Raw genomic sequence first — 14667 nt, 5'->3', positions numbered from 1 at the left:
TGCAATATAACTCATCTTGACATTTCAGAATTTTGAATAGATAAAGCAGCGTTCCTTAAGTTCTTTAAAAATTTGGAGTAGTAAACAACACACGTATTAGGTTTTTTACCGACTTTTTTCAGAAATATATAAGATTGATCAGCTTCATAAACAGCTTGTCTTCGCCTATGAGACTGATAAACCCGATATATTTCTGTAGTCAGTCAGTAACAATCCTGATAAGTAATAGTAGTAAGTCAGTAAAAACTTAATATGCGTTTTGTTTTTGAGGACTATCAAGTGAGACATTTATTCACAAAAACCGATGATCTACACAATTAAAAAATGGTTTTACAATTCGTCCATTATTTAACAACCAAACTCACCAAAATACTCATTCTCACCTTTTAAATACTCTCTGCTAATCTGCGCTGCACCTTTGTTTTTTGCTACTCAGTTTAAAGGGGCATGGTCACGATTTTAGTCAAATTCTAGTTTTCTTTTTTTCATTTCTTACAATGATTTAGAATTGCATTTCAAATGATCAAATGAATTTGAGAGTCATTCATTGAGTTATAAGCAAGAAACAGAGCTAACAATTCTTTGATATATAAACAAGGTTCGTGTCCAGTTTTTGTTTACATAGGTTCAATATACCAGTAAAAAAAATTTTACGAGCTGATTTGTTTATCTTCTTATTTATTTTAAGCATAAATAAACAGTTACCTAACGTTTAACACATTCATTTAAGGTCTAAAATTTGGCTTTTAATTTCAACATTCAAAATGTATATAAAAGCTTTGTTTACATAGTAAAGAATTGTAAGCTCTGTAATTCGCTTTTTACTCAACAAATGTCGCTCAAATGTTGGTTTCATATTACAAATGGCTTACTTAAGAATTGTAAAGAATAAAATCGGAAAAATGATTTTGGACCAAAATCGTGACCATGCCCCTTTAAAACTACTTTCCCCCCGCAGATGTTAAGCAAATCTGAACGCTGCTATTTCATTCTGCTCTAGACACAGCAATGTGATGTCACTTTAAAACACCAAGTTATCTTTTTTCTAAACAAAATATTTAAACGTCTGTGTAAGAAAGTGGTTTTGATGGGACAAAAACTCTATGTACTGAGTTATTATAAATATTTAGTGTGAACGTGTTTGTTGACATTTGCAATACTATGTAGGATGATTTGCGTTACCTTTGTCAAGTAAGTTGTTTTCTGACAGTGTTTACAAATCGTGTCCTATTTTCAATTTGTCCCTTGTGTATTCTTTAATATATGACATAGAGAGCACAGCGGATAAGATGTCCATGCAGTTTTTTTCCTTTGCTATATATCCATGCATTGTGTTTTCACAATTCGACATTCAAACAACTAGTTATAAGCTAGCGTTAAGAAAATTCAAAATGTTTCCTGTCAGCTAGGAGCAAAAGGTGAGATATGTGACTGTTGAAGCCACGTTATAAAATTATTTAATGTCTCTAAGTATTTTTGATAATCGTGTTTCTCTCTTTTCTCTCTTTTCTCTCTCTCTCTCTCTCTCTCTCTCTCTCTCTCTCTCTCTCTCTCTCTCTCTCTCTGCATGTTTCTGTTTTTATTTTATTTTCTATTACTCTCTTCCGTTCTCTTTCGTTATAAAATTTCATAAAACTTATATAAGCTAGTGGACTACTTTTTCTCAAGCAATTAGAGGTCTTTCGCCCTTTTTAAAGAATAATTTTGCTTCGATATGAATGTTGAAATGTTTTTCCTACGTTACTTCATAAAAAAATATCGAAAGGTTTAGAATGATTCTTTTGAATTAACTTGACATTGACCATTATGTCATTCTAAAGGGTAATAGTCAACTTTTCATTTTCAAGCGTTTAATGTTTCTACGATATATAATTCAAAATGAAAGTTGTGTGTGTTTTAAACACAAATTTAAAAAATCTAGGGCAATGACTGCTGAAAAGAGACATCTGATCATTGAGGAAATAAATTAAAAGATTAAAAAGTCAACAACCGACATTGAAAATTTTTTCAAGTCTCTACCTCTAACGGTTTAGAATGAGTAGCTATAACAATCATTTTGTACACTATTTCTATAACTATTTACAGATGAGAACAAAAACGGTATATTTCGAAACGCCTTTAAAAGTTTACAAGATCAATTAAAACGTTTTTTTCTATGCCACATAAAAAAAAGATATGGAAAATCTTTAATATTCATGTTTGTGAATATCTTGGCCTTTGACATTTACGTTGTTTTAATCGGTCAAGGTAGATGCTACAATTATATGATGATGAATCTACGACGTACGGTAAGGAAAAATTGTTAGTGTTTTTAAAGAACCTTAGAAACTTTCAGGGGCAATAACTACTGGAAGGGGACCTCAGACCATTTCGGTTTGAATACATGTAGATTAGAGGATCCCCTAAGTAAACTTAACACATTTTTTAAAGTTGCAAGCATAACTTTTAATGCTAATTACGTTTTAATATGTTTATATCATAAAAAAAAACTATTTTGAGAAAAACAAATTAAAAAAAATTAGAGAACAAAACAGGAGGAATACAACACAAGTGCTTGAGGACAGGATCGACCCCCCTCCCCCCTTCACCCCCTTTCCACCAAAATTTATAGACCCCCTGGACTTAATTATTATTTTTTATTAAATTATCCTTTTATGACATATTTATAATTCAATTATTCATCCATTGCTCAAACTTACATAAAAAAAATAAAAAATGCAGACCCTCTATATATATAATACAAGAGGGTTGCTCCTTCGTCATCAAGAATCAACGGAAGTAAGGGTTTATCGCAAATAAGATACAGTACCGATTAGACCCAACCTAACAGCAGAGTAAACCCCTTATAAACCCCGGTTTTACTTTCTGGATTTACTTTGGGTTTACACTGGGTTTACTTTTTAAAAATGTGGGTCCACTTGGGCTTTACTTTGGGTTTACTCGGAATTTACTTAGGGTTTACTTGAGAACTGCTTTTGGTGTCAACTGTACGCACTGAAGTGTGATGCAGACTCCTTATTTATCTGTCTTACTGGCTGTGGTTTCTGTCCCTTGTATATCCCAATACACATGTAAAGTCTGCTTTCAGGGGTATACTTCTGACTGGGTTTACTCTCTGTGTCTACTCTCGGTTTACTTCGGGTTTACTCTGGGTTAACTCTGGGTCCAATCTAGTAAACCTGGAGTAAACCCAGAGTAAACCCAGAAAATAAACCCGTTTAGTTGGGGCTTACTTTCTGTTAGATTGGGTCTGATCGGTACTGTGGCTCGGAACATTATTTTTTTTTATTTTCTCTTTTATGTCAGCCACTATAATACACTCAGTATGGGTGAATTCTTTTAGATTTTCCGGTTCCCAAGTCGATAAAAAAGTTTTCAATTCTTCGCGGCTTGATTAGAATTCATACTTCTTATGAATTGTACTTTTTTCGAGTTTGCCATGCAATTTCGTAAATCTCTCGGAGTTATCTTTCTTGCGATAAACCCTCACTTCCGTTAATTCTAGATGGATTGGTTTAAAACTTGCAACTTGTTGGTGAAAATTGTCCTATTTACCTAATAAATGTATTTACGCGGGCATGGCATGATTTCCAGTGAAAAGAATGATCGGGCTACGACACGAGGTCACCGTTTTACAGGTAGATGTAGTTTGATAGTACGTATCAAAAAATATTCATCGGCAGTGCCTCTCGGCTGGCAGACAAAGTTAGCAACCTTCTTGTATTATATATGTGGAGGGTATGATTTTTAAAAAAATGTTTGTTTTAGGTTATTTTGGACAATGAATGTATAAATTAGATTAGAAATATGCCATAAAAGGATAATTTTAATAAAAAAAATAAATTCCCGGGGGTCTATGTACTGGGGAATGGGGTGGAAGGGGGAGTCGATCCTGTCCTCAAGCACCTGTAGAATACTAAAAGTATTTCACCTGAAAGATGGAAAAACCTAAATAAATACAAACGTTTAAAATGGAATACTTAAATGATTGATCATCTTAAGTTTATCATCTTAAATACTAATATGACAGTAATTGTATAACCCAAAAATTCGATATTTAATAAATTAACTCTTTTGTACTCTGTAATATCATACTAAAAAGAACACATTAAATTGATTGGAAACAAGGTTATCAACTTCAGCTGACTGTTTGTTCAATACAAAACGTTCCGAAGAATGTTGTTTCATTAGAGGCATAAGTTAATTGTACTGTATATTTATTACTGTATAATTAAATCTAAATCCTGACTACTGATTTTATTGCTAACAAATCCCTCTATATCTTATAGCATAAATTTCCTACGTCACAACGACGCGCGTGCAAAATGCATTAATCTGATTGCTGTTAAATCTATGATTTGTACCAGTTAGGCAATTGTTTTGCCCAGTTTGAATAATCAACATTAGAAAGAAGTCATTTCGGACTCCAATGACCTTAATCTATGACTAAAAAAAATTCCAGTTGGTTAAAAACTTTAATGCAGGTCATTGCAAACATCTTAAACAATCGTTTTGTTTATTTTCATCAAGATTTAGCCAATACGATATAATACATGGTCCAAAACTCAATTTTAAATACTGTCAAATTTGACCTTAAATACGTTTCAATGTCACTAAACACCTTTATACCTTAAAATCTCTGTTTTTGTGAAATGTGCACCGTATAGGAAAAATTATACGAACTGAAGGAACAAAAAGATGTAGCCTAATATGTTATTGACTCTTGATCTAGAAGCTTTTGAAAAGGTCGCCGCATCTCCATTGACCAGAGAGAAAAATAAACTATATTACACCTAGTATAGAAAATATATGATCAAGACACGGGTTTTATACATAATTCTGCTATCATTTTAAACTTTAGACCAAGAAAATTGTTTTCAAGCACTCTGTGAATGAGCCACATTTGGCCAAAGAAAGCAAAACAATATTCCAGACCAGTGATTTCGGAGGGACAAACGGACAATTTTAGTCGATTTTCAAAAAGTTGTACTTGACATGATTCTATCAATTGAAATTGATATTCAAATTCTTTTGATAGAATTTCAAAGGTTTAAAACTTTTAACAGAAAGATGAAGATCAACAGAAATTGAAAACACTCATTGTGGCAGCAATGTTGAAAATGCATAAGTGTAAAATGACGATTTAAAGAAGAAGCTAAGGTAGATAATCTTAATTTTATTTCAAGAAAACAATTATATAGGCCAATGGAATTAAGATGGCCAATGTAATTTTGATAGAAGTCAGATGACACAAAATGATCAAAGTCAAAGGTCTCAAAGGTATCAGCCAAAACAGTAGTTAGTCGTGTTGCAGGAAGGACAGAAGAGGGTGAGGTCTAAATCAGAAAACGTGCTTGAAAGAATGATTTGACATTCTATGATTGTGTATTGCACAAATGTTTTAAAAAAATATTTACAAATACATTTTGTCACTGTGAATTAAAACATGGGCAATTGTTATATTGATATTTTATGTTTAAACTGAAATAATAGTGTAACACAATGCATACAAAATTAAACAAGATCAAAAACGAGATTAAAACGAGATCTTTGGAATGGTTGACAGTATGTTATTGTCATTTTTTTTTACCAAAAGGGCATGGTCACGGTTTTGGTCAAAAAGGATGTTTCCGTGTTGATGTTTCCAGTGCTACAGTGATGTTATAAGCGAGATGTAGAGATCACAATTCTTTCTTTTGTCAACAAAGCACAGGTCATGTTTTTGTTAACTTTTAAAAGTGATGGGAACTGTATATTTATGTTCAAAACGAATAAAGAGACGGAAAAGTTTGCTTGAAATATACCTTTTGCCCGTATATTAAATCAATGTAAATGTAAAAAAACAAGGTATCGGCTTTGTTTCCAAAACATTGCTACTCATATTGCTATAAAATGATATCATTCTAAAATATCATAATTACTTAATTCTAGTGTTTAAATACATACTGTGGTTTCATTAATATTCAAGGGTATCAATTTTCGTGGATAAAGTGAAAATCACAGTTTCAAGGATAGGTAAATTCGTGGGCAATGACCATATCAATACAAAATGTTAAAAGAAATTGCATTTCAATGAACATTGAATTTCATGGATCAACTTAAAAACGAAATCCACGAAAATTGGTATTCAACGAATATTGATGAAACCACAGTATTGCTCGACAAATTAACATATTGTGCCATTATATGCATACATACATAAAATGTTCAACATTATATCATATTTGAATAAATACGTATCAATTAACTTTTGAGATGCAATGTGATGTTCATGTTAAAGTTATCTTTCTTTGCATGCGTTCGTTATAGATAAATCAAATCGAAAGTTATATTGAATGTTGTTGTCTATGTCAAATATTTGAAGTGTTGTTTGTTATCTTGTTATACCATGGTCTTATAATATCATAAACTTAAAAAGTACAAATCATAGAATCATAACACGATTGCTATTGGCACATGTATATACGTGTACCATATAAACAATACAAACTTGTATCACGAGCTATCAATATTTCAACATAGGAAAATAAAACATCTTTACTACCACCTTAATGCTTCTGGTTTTATTTTAAAAATATGATTTGAAAAAAGAAAGGTAAAGAAAAACAAAACAGCTTACCTCATCAAACAGGATATACGGTATGATAATTGCACGAAACAGTAAGAGTATAACAGAACAGCTGACGATTATCCGGATTGTTCACAAAATACACGTTCAATATACAACAACACCAGCAATAACAATCCCAACAATCTAGGATGGATGGATGGATGGATGGATGGATAAAGTTTTGATCGTGCAGACTCGAGATTAAAGAAAGAATTCTATCGGTGGAAAATTTTCCCCCAAAACCTTCTAAATTAAAAAGTACTCGAGATAATAATTAAAAACTAATATTTAGTAAGTGGATGTCGATATTTTAAAGTGATTACATTATGTAGACAATGGTTTATTTACTCCCCCCCCCCCCGAAAAAACCCTCTAAACGAAATGGAAGACACCCAAATTCATGCTAAAGGTGAAAACGTAGGGTCCAGGGTTCAAGAGTAAGCAAACGGTACTCTGTATTTAATAATGCTTGAAGAGGTTCACAAAAATGACTAGGAGAATAGGCTCTTTAAAAGACTTTCAAAACTTTAGTTAAGAATCAACACACAAGAGAATTAATTAAATTCTAGATCTGACGACACGGCCGTTGAAAGATTTTTATTATGAACGATCTCACTGAAAAATGCACGGATAATCTGATGAAGTAGGTCTAGCGAAAATAGTCAGAAATATATTTGTTCATGAGATAGATCTCCAAAATGAAGATGTGGAAAAACTTTAGAGGTTGAATGCAAAAACATTTTAAGTATATTCTAAAGAACATTATCTGTAGCTAGCAGATTGAAGTTTGACTTAGAATACTGCTGAGTATGCTGCATAACTCTTTTGCACATTTTAGCATATGCTTAAATCAAAGCATGGGTCTTCCTGTCTTAAATATTTAAGCATGTTGCATAAGTGTATAATAGCAAGAAGGCTGGATATCAAATTGAAAATAAATTAGAAAGTTAATGCTGCTGAACGCTTTGCTTGTACCTCTTAATTGTGTAAAAAGTTAAGAATAAAATAGGGCGATAACGAACAGTGTTTTGAGTGTTTTAAAGCCTGTGTATCTCGAAATACTATAAAAGCAATGTTTTCTTATGTCATTCTTAACGTCAAAAAATGCCGTTAAAAATAATATGTTGACTTCTTCTAACATTTTTTACAGATATCATCTATTTGGTTTATATGGTTAGATATACTCATGTAAGATTACAGATCAAAATGCGCACTTTTTCCGAATTTTTTTTTTACCGCAATGTCAATCCGGTTTTTGTAATTACTTTGCAGATACTACTTCCGATTTAGGATTATCATGCTAGGCAAACAAGAAAATTGCTTAGTGTTTTTAAAAGTACGTAAAATTTTTAAAGCTGTAAGCAGCTTTTGAAAAATATTTTCCTAGCTTTTCTTGGTATGTTTTTGGTGTTTTTATTTTAACAGTTTTCGAAATGTTTGGGGGTTTTTTTCAGAGGAAAAGGAGGAGGCGTGATAAAATTTCACTAGAATCTAGAAATTACATATGTAAACAATACCTCAAATGGTTAAGGTAATGGATAAGTTGTCGCTGACCAGTTTGAAAATTTGGATAAAACAAAATATTGAAAACATTTGATTAAAGGAGACCGTTTGAACATATATTATATAATCCAAGAATAAGATAAACAATGATCTCTATTTTTAAAACAATATTCTAACAAGTTTATGGTCTGTATCATTAACATATTTTGATTTGGAAGGTAATGGCATCACTTACAGATCTATTATTAGTATATATCATTATTATTAAGTGTTGTGTTGTACAATATTAAGAGACTGTAAAGTTATGTCCAATTTACTAACGAAAGAAAGAAATAACTTTTTAATAAGTGATAAAACTGATTTAATACGAATAAACTAGATTGAATATCCTAACTCCAATCTTATTTTTTTAAACCTAAATGTTAAAGGATACAGTATTGAATTTTGCATGATATAGGCCCCACACACAACCATCTTTTAAGATTAAGCAGACTACCCTCATTCATTACACTAAATACAAACAAAAGATCATGTGTTTATATAATTTACTGAAATTAAAGGTAAATCATAAATGTTTATTTTCTTTTGAGATAATTTGAACAAAACAGTTACATGCATATTAATGTTTATTTGAAGAAGAGGACTATGGGTCACGTCGCTCAGCTAAGGAACAAAAGATTTGATACATTCTGTCTAATGGAGTCATAATACAAACTATCTGCACAATATAGTATAATACATGTAGATCATGTATAAATGAAATCCATTTTTTTCCGCCTTGGATTTTCTTACGCTTCTATTCAAGCCCCTTTCCTAACAGTATGATTTTATAGTCATATCACCTGTTAAGCATTGCAGTTCTCAAAAAGATCCTAAACCATTGTTTATATATAGAATGTATACCTACATCAAACTGAATCCCTTGTGAAGGCCAAAATTCGCCCAAGGGCCAAAGTTTACACAATTTTAAAGAATCGATAATATGTCAAAATGCTTGAACATGAGTAAAACGTAAAAAAGTATTTTCCTTTGTAAAATTGAATCCTTAATGTGGCCCACCCTAATTCTAAAGATTTTGATTTGAAAGAATCTGAATCTACATTACCTTAGGTTGCTTTTAGTTAAGTACGGCTTTTTCTTAGGCAAATGGTTTTTAAAAAATTAAAGATGTTTCTCTTTATATTACTATGAAATATTTTTGCCCCCCCCCCCACGTTGTGACACCATCCTACATTTAGGGGTCATGATTTTCACAACTATCTTTACAACTTTTAAATCTATCCTACCTAAGGATACTTCCACATACGTTTCAGCTTTTCTGCCAAATCCGTGTCTGAGAAGAATATTTTTAAAGATTTATTCCATATATTTCCAAGTTAAAATTCCACTTCTAATTGTTGCCCACTCCTACCCCCAGGGGTTATGATTTTCACAACTTTGAATATACTGCCTACCTGAAGATACTTCCAAAGAGTATTCATCTTTCCTGGCTGAGTAGTTTCTGAGAAGAAGATTTTTAAAGATTTTCTCTGTATACTCCTTTGTAAAAGTATACCCCCGGGGGTAAGGATTTTCATATTTTCACAACGTTGAATTTACACTACTGGAGGATGCTTCCACACAATTTTTCTGGCCAACTGGTTCTTGAAAAGAAGATTTTTTTAAATATAAAAAATGTTCAATAATTCCTAATTATCTCTAATTTTCACAACTTTGATTTACTATACATAAGGCTGTTTTGTGCTAAGATTCAATTTAAAGTGGCCTAGTAGTTCTGGGGAAGATGTAGAAAATGTAAAAAGTTTTTAGACAGACGGATCAGAAAAGCTCACTTGAGCTTTCAGCTCAAGTAGGCTAAAACAAAAACAACTAAAGCAACAAAACAAAAACATGACAAGATAAAAAAAAAAACTTACTAATAACTGAATGTATTTGCTCAAAAAATCTCGTGTCCAAAAGTTTAAATTAAAATGTAGCTTAGAATATCTAAACAAAGCTTAAAAATAACAATCAGATATAACAAGAAGCCCAGAAGCCAAATAGTTCACATGATTAACAGTAGACATAACTATGATTATATGAGCATAGTAGTATCAAGTTTAAAATATCTTGACCATTAAATTAAGTGAAGTAGACCTTTCACAAAAGAAATTGTTTTCCATATATTAGCGAGCCCCTTTCGTTTTTCAAGATGTTTCTTTATTCCTATGTATAATTCCCCTCCCCCTTTTGTGATCCCACTTTTGTACATGTAGTCATGATCAAACTTCAATATACACAATCTGTGCTTTCACCCAAGTTTCTGTCCTTTTTGTCTGAATGCTTTTCAAAAAGGCTTCAATTTTTTTTTACATCTTCAAATGTAAATTTAACACTCATCCACCCCAACTTTTTGCTTTCATCATAACATAAGGGACCATGATTTGAACAAATATCAATCTACACAACCCGACGATTCCTTTTTACAAATTTGAACATTTCTTGTTTAGTGCTTTTTCAAAAGATTTTTAAAGAATTCCTCAATATTGTCATAGGTAAAACTTTATGTAAATATGTAAAAAAAAAAATGTAATAATATATGTAAAGATATAATATAATAGTATTATAATTATATAAAATATAAACTAGAGCAGAGCTTTGGCAAAGCCACGAGTAGGTCTTCCGTTGTTGCTACGAGTTGAAAATATGTGTGATATGGTGTCGAACGATTATAATGACACAATTTTCAGTTCTGCTTTTGTTATAAAAACGTGTTGTGATTGAACGTCTGTATATAGAACATGTTTTGAAAAAGAAGTGAAGAAAATGTTTTAGGAAAACTATTTGTCGAACACAATTCTTTTAAAAATGAGATGTTAAACGGCGAGTTAAATTTCCAAAGGGTAGCAAGCATCGTTATAAACAGTATGTACTCATGATTCATGTCAGGAATTGTATTTTTTTTAACCGAACCCGCCTACAAAACACGTAACCTTTTCTCTAAAATAACGTCTTTATTAAAATCTTTCTAATTTTTTTAAGACTATGTGCAAGTTTAGAATTGTTGCATGCTGACAAAATTTAGTAATTGGTCAAAAATGGCATTTCTGAACTTTTCTATATGGAAATGTGTGTGTCGTCTGATATTATTTAATGATACGAGTAGTCTTGGACATTCTAAATAATATTCAGCTGAAAAAAAAGATCAGTGGGAGAATTTATGCACAAAAGTGAGCAACTAAATTTTAAACCAGAAGGTAGTGTTTCATAGAGACACTGATATGTAACGTGATTTAAATAACCTTATTTACAGAAATGAATATTACTTCTTTCGACAATGCAGTTATATGCAAAATCCTTATTTTTATCCAGTGGATTTGCAAATATTAAATTGAATTAAACTTCAATTGCGCTTGCGTAAATTGGAATTCTGGGTGGGAGTTAGACAGTCGGTGTTAAAAAAATTCGAAGAAGTTATGAAACTGGTCAGTTTCTAGATCAAACTACGTATAGATGTATTAAAATACTGTCAACGTATATCGTATGTAGCCACGGTCCGGAAGCCGTATGTGCAGTCATACATTGTATGTGCACCGATACACCTTTACCTCCTCACCTACAGCCATACAAATGAGGATGCAATCTCCATGATTCACATGCGTGGTATCATAGTTCTGGAAACTATTTATCTTGTATTTTATTATATTGGGTATTCATAGTTCACCTAAAATTAATATTCCACTGGCTGTAGCTAACCTTGTAAGTAAATTAAGTTGCAGTACAACCTCATACTACACAACTTCAATTAAAAGCTTTTTTTAAAAATTTCATACAGTTAGCACTTAATAAAATCCCCAACAACGCACATCTATATCATGTAAGTGTACATTTGAGAAGCGCATATATTTTTTGGAGGCAGATATGTCGCAATATTTATAGTCTGAAAGTCAAGTGAACTATAACGGTCTTTCAAAGAAATAAGAAATTTGTCGACACTTGCAGAACTTTGATGATTTCTATGGCGATCGACTGCATTGCATAATATAGTCGTATTTCATAACTTCTTATCCCAAAATTTCCCTTAACTTTTAATTATAATATATTATGAATTATCCTGTTCATAACTATAGAAGTTTAGCGTGTTCAACAGGTTAAAATTATTAGCCACATTCTCAGGTTACGATTTCACACCTTTAATGTGAAGATCGTCGAATAATAGACTTATTGGTTAACAATTGACCAGTGTAGTAAAAACATCCTTCCAACTGTTACTTAATTGCATAACAATTGGTGACCTGGGGTTATATATGTTCTTAGCTGTGTGTGCTGAAGCGACACAAGATTTTCGGTCTCACCAGAGACATAAATAACAGAGATTGGCAACTCCACCATAAGCGTGTTTTGCTGAGGTAATGATCTTAAACCAAAAGTATATTTTTTAATGAAAAGTGTGCATAGTTTCAGACATTTTTGAAACATAAAATAGAAAAATAAGATTAATATATAGAAAATATATTGGCCCGCTAAAAAACATCTGCGAAATCTCGGACGACGGGTATCCAACTGCCTCCAAAAACTCCTCTTTTAATATTGCTTATATGACATAAACTCATAAAAGTATAATATTTTTAATGTTTTGGTAATAGGTTTTAGCTGTTTATATTTCGATATAATTGTTTATTAGAAAGATATACTGATAGAAACTGGGAGCACTTTACAATAGGGACCGCGAGATTTCGATCAGTCACCAACCTCTGTTGTTTATATCTCTGGTCTTACGTGGCGATTAAATAAACAGACTGACCGAATAAACAAACGGGTGGGACTGTGAAACACTTTGGGATCAATTCTATGTAAGAATCAATGATATATAAAAGGGTCTGGCCATGCATAGTCACCAATTTTCCTTATATTTCATACATGGACACACCTAGGTGTAAAACGCAAAAATCCACTAATAGTTAGTTGCTGGGGGTTACCGTTGCCATGGTAATCGTGGCTAAAGATGGGAAAATAGCAAAACTTACCTTTGAAGCCATATTGCAAGGTTTTGCCCATTAATGTAAACTAGCAAAGACATAAAACAGCCTTTGTCCTATTTTCAATTATTTAATTATATAAGAAAATTGATGGAGAAACCAATACTTTTAAAATGTTACCATGGAAACCGTTACACATTTTTGAAATCAGTTTTCTGCGGTTTTTTAATAAGCCCAAATGTGAAACTGTTAAATTTTTACATCCATATCAATGTCCATGCAATATATATTTTATTATGAAAAATGACATCCGTTGCTATGGCAACAAGACCAAAAATTAAGAAAAACTAAGAAATTGAAAATTATTTTGATATGCTTTCCTTCCTGATTTTAGAATTTTTTTGCAATTGTTTTAGTTGGAACTTGTAAAAATATATCTAAATTTTTATTATACACCACAAAAACTTTTCTTATGCAATAGTGAAGTGTTGTTGCTATGGAAAATTAAGTTGCGTAAAAAATCACACAGAAATTATTACTTTTTGAAAAGTCCATAGCAACGGCAGTTATTTTTAGAAAATTACAGATTTTTTTCAAGTGTCATTAAAGTTAAGGACATACTTTTTTTTTCTTACCATTTGATTTTATATATTTATTCATTATAAGTGCGTAGTATCCATTTAAAGATGCCTAAAAATATTATAATTTTCCTTATTTTTAAGCTTGTTACCATAGCAACGGTTTTCAATTTTCATATTTGAATTTTTAATTGCACAATCATAATAGTGTTTACCAAAATATTCAAGATTTGGCCTTTTTATTCAAATTAGATGAAGAAAACAGATTTTAAAATTTCTGTTTAGTAACCATTGAAACGCTCTAAAAATATGCGTTTCTCCATGATTTTTTTTCTTTCTTTTGAAAAATGACAACTATTTTTAATAATATATTCTACCCTAGAAACCCCAAGTTCTGCACATTACTCACAATATGTTCTCAAATGAGCATTAAAATGCCATTTTTACATCTTTACCGTCGGTTACCATGACAACGGGACCACATAGCAACAAACAAATGGTGTTAGGCTTTTTTACTCACCAATGTCTATCAAATTGTTAAGTATGAAGAAAAGCCGTGACTACGCATGGCGACCGAATTTTGATTCTTACATAGAATTGATCTTAAGGAGAATATGTTACATGTACACATAAGAAGTGAAAATGATTTTCGACAGATCTAGATATCTTTTCGCCAATTAAAAAAAAATCCACCGAGAACACTTCTCAGCGGGGCGGAAAGAGGGGGGGGCAGCAATTAGTTCGCTTCCACAATGAAACGAACGACCATGTAGAAAAACTACAGAGGTGATTAATATGTGACCGATAGAATCTAATCTAAAGTTGTTTAAATTCTTTTAAATAATCATCGAATGCCTCAATTCAGGACATTGATTTATCGTGCTAGCACCTACCGCAAACATATAACATGGAACTTTGATTATAATTTGATTTGATATGCTATCGTATAAATCAATGCTTAATCAACTGTACAAGTAAAATAAATCTATCTTTTTATCTTAAACCAATTTAATACTAA

Source organism: Crassostrea angulata, chromosome 5 (genome assembly GCF_025612915.1).
Source record: "Crassostrea angulata isolate pt1a10 chromosome 5, ASM2561291v2, whole genome shotgun sequence".
In the NCBI taxonomy this organism is placed as follows: Eukaryota; Metazoa; Mollusca; class Bivalvia; order Ostreida; family Ostreidae; genus Magallana; species Magallana angulata.
The sequence above is the reverse complement of the archived record's forward strand: the minus strand, read 5'-3'. Positions refer to the sequence as shown.